Source organism: Pteropus alecto, unplaced genomic scaffold (genome assembly GCF_000325575.1).
Source record: "Pteropus alecto unplaced genomic scaffold, ASM32557v1 scaffold14, whole genome shotgun sequence".
NCBI lineage: Eukaryota > Metazoa > Chordata > Mammalia > Chiroptera > Pteropodidae > Pteropus > Pteropus alecto.
This window is the reverse complement of record NW_006436810.1, coordinates 774,283-777,970: the sequence shown is the minus strand read 5'-3', so window position 1 is coordinate 777,970 and position 3,688 is coordinate 774,283.

Below are 3,688 nucleotides of genomic sequence, written 5' to 3'. Positions count from 1 at the left end.
AACAAAATGGGCTCACTAGTTAATTCTCCACAGTTCACTTCCCCCACCACATGATAATCATAGGCATTGTTTTGCATCAATACATATGGTATTACCTCATTAATTTTGAGTAGTATATCATTAAAGTTGAGTTGTATATCATTAAATAGATGTATCGTAAATTTTTATCATGTTTCATAATTACGGACACTTGGATTGTTTCTAATTTTTAAACTTTTATGTCAATATTAGTAATAAAAGTTATCAAACATACATCTTTGTGTTTCCATTATTACTTTGTCATGATTCTTAGGTGAAGAAAATTAAAGTTTTATGTAGCAGTTTCATTTCAAATTTTTTCTATTACAAACAATAGATTCCTTATACATAAGTTTTATACATTTGCTGAATCATTTTATACATTTAGATGTGCAAAAGTCTTAAAATTTATAGTCAAATTTATTTTTTATTGCGATTTTTTTGTAAAAACAAACAAAACGTGCTTTAATCTATAGCTTGGTTTTAGAACATTTATTTTAACAAAAAGAAAACTACAAAACTTAGATGAAAATAAGACTTGAATAAGAAGAAAAGGTCAATGCCTATTTTCCTCAATGATAGTTTGGGAAAAGATAGAATCCATCCAAATATCACAATTCAAATTCAACATTTAAAATAGAAAAAAACTACTTACATGTTTAAATTTTTATTTTTAAAAGCTGATTATTTTAAAATTATTATTTTTTCCATATGGAAGTAACACATGTTCATTTGGAAATGTAGAAAAATACCAGAATGTAAAAAGAAAAAATAAATTTTACCCATAATCCTGACGCTCAAAGGTAATCTTGCTGGTACCTGAATATCTCCTTCCAGATGTTTTCTTTATATGTACATACATACATACACGCAGACAAACTACTCACACACACTATAGATACACACATTCACAAACATTTTACTATACTTATTATACTGCACCTTAAAGGTTTTATTCTTATTAACATCCCATTTTGTTCTTTAAAATATAATTAAAAGTTATTAAAGTATTTAGGAGAAAAGTCATGATTTTGTTTTGAATCATCTATTTAAAAACTGTCCATTATTTAGTCCAAACACAATATGTTTAAGACATCCCTGCTGCAGTGTATGTGTGTTCACTAACTGCATTTGAATCCCTGAAAATGAGAAAGCTCACTTTGGTTCTCAAAGTGACATTGGGCCTATGGCAGTGACATGACTTAAGCTACTTGGATTTCAGAATATTGAAAACAGAGTTAAATTTTATCAGACAACTGGTATCATTATAATGTCAAATAATATTGAAACAAAAGAATATATTTAAATTTGAATGAAAAAATATTGTGAAGTAGTGAAGAGATATGCTTAAGGCAAATTAAAATAACAAAGAGAATCAGTAGGTTGTTTTGATACATTTCATTTATATGAGCAAAGAAATACCTGTGAATTTATATGTATAAACAATCTTTTCAGTGCCTTCAAAGACTACAGTTAGCAAAGATGAGAAAAATGTCAATATGATATTTGTTCTATAATTCAAAAATTCCAATGATTCTGAAAAACAGAAAACTAAAAAGCCTCATCACAAAATAAAATTGGCCACTGAGTTAGAGTCAAGGTAATAGGAAAACTGCAGGAAAACTTAGAATAGTTGAAATAGCAAGAACTTCAGTATTAATAAAAGAGTGAAATTCAGCAAAACCTTGAAGATCACACTATAGCTGGAGTATCATAAGCTGCAAAACATTAGACTAAATCTATTAACTGCATTATCTATAAAACATTTCTCAACATTAGAGATGACAGTCAAATATTCAGAAAGATAATCATATTTTTCATAAATTAATTTAAGGCAATGTTGACAATCATTTCATTTAATCCTGAGTGACATACTGTGGCATCTTATAATAGGTTGAAAGTAACTATATATAAAATACATTTTTTATAATCTTAATGCAGAATCTAAAGACTCTATAAAAATTTGGGGCAAGCAATGAATGGGAAACATAAAATGCAAGTAGAGAGTATGAAGTAAACATTAAAGTATCAGTAGATACTGACATTAATGAAGCTAACCCAATTATGTCCTGTGAATTCCATCCGGGAAATTCAACTACGAGTCTGCAGTATGAAACCAATGGTGAAGATCAAAGTAGCAACTAAGGAGGGTAATTTGCAAACAATTCTGATATTTTGAACTCTGGATCAGAATGACATATAGGGTACCTTACAGATTTGCTTACTTATCCACATGATTTTTACAGAAGAAGGGACAGAAGAGCATGGTGATTCTACCCAGAGAGCTGCACAGTCATTTAATCTACTTCCTCTCTGTGACTGTTCTGGAAAAAGACAGAAATAATGCTCCCTAATTGTAAATATTTTAAAGCCTTAGGAACAATATGTGATGTGGCAATACTGTATCAGGGAGGGCAATTATGTGAAGTGCTTACTTACTTAATTGACAGAAGCTAAAATAAGTTGTGACAATATATTACTCTAGCATCAAGTATTTCACCATGATTATTTAGTTTCATTAAGTATTTTAAATTAGAGTGGTTTTGAGGGTTGACTTTGATTTTAACCAAATGAACAAGTGGGCAGTATTTTCTAACTACATTATGAGATATTAAATTGTGTGACAAATCCCTATGCTGTTTCAAAATAGAGCTTATATTAAACCTGAATGTTTCCTGAATGTTTAAGATTAATTTTTAAGTGAGAGAAATAATTTTCTCTGATCATTTCAAACAAAAGGATATTTAAATTTTCTAAAGGTTTCAGACTTTCATATTTCATTTGTATTCTGACAGAATCCTTCACAGTACTTATATCTAATGGCCAGGGTCATCTACTCAATATTTTAAAAGACAAAAAATAGACACATTAATTTCTATCCTGCTAGATATTATAGATAGTATCTATTTTGTGCAGTTATTTGAAATTTCTATATATTGCTATGTATTTTGAGAGAACACATCATGCACTACATCACATATGATACGTAAACATTAATGTTCAAACTGGATGAGAATTTCAGTAATCTTAATTTGTTTCAAACTACTTAATGCTCTGTTTTACATATATGCTGAAAATGGAGTCTAGAGTCACAAAAACATCACTCTTTAATTTGTGTCTTTTTGAAGTTAGGAAATATAACAGAGAAACCATTCTAGCACAAAAAAATACAATATATGAATATTCTGTGTTACTGAGATAGGCTTTTGAAACCCCAGCTGATATACTTTCCATTTCATTCTAAGTGTATCGGTAATATAGACAATGCTTCCTTTTTGATTGTTTTCATTTCCCATCGCTTGAGTATTTACAGCATTTAATTATCCTTTCTCCATGCTAAATAAACTAATGCTGCTGCTAGTACTATTCCTGATTCAGAACTTAATTAGTGTTTCTTTTTAATCTTTATCATCACGGTTTGCTTAAGATTATTTTCTGAATTTGGAATTTAACCTTTATATATTTTTTGAATCCCCAGCTCTTTGTTGGCTTTAAAAACATGTGATTTTTACTGTATCATTTTTTTCTAAATTTTTAAAATAAAAACAATTCTTTGCTCAAAATTCTATTGTCTAAATGAAAGTAAAACATCCAGAGACAAAGAGTTTTAATTCATTATAAAGTGATAACTACTAATGTTTTTGGAATACTGCCGCATGGTATGTGTTAT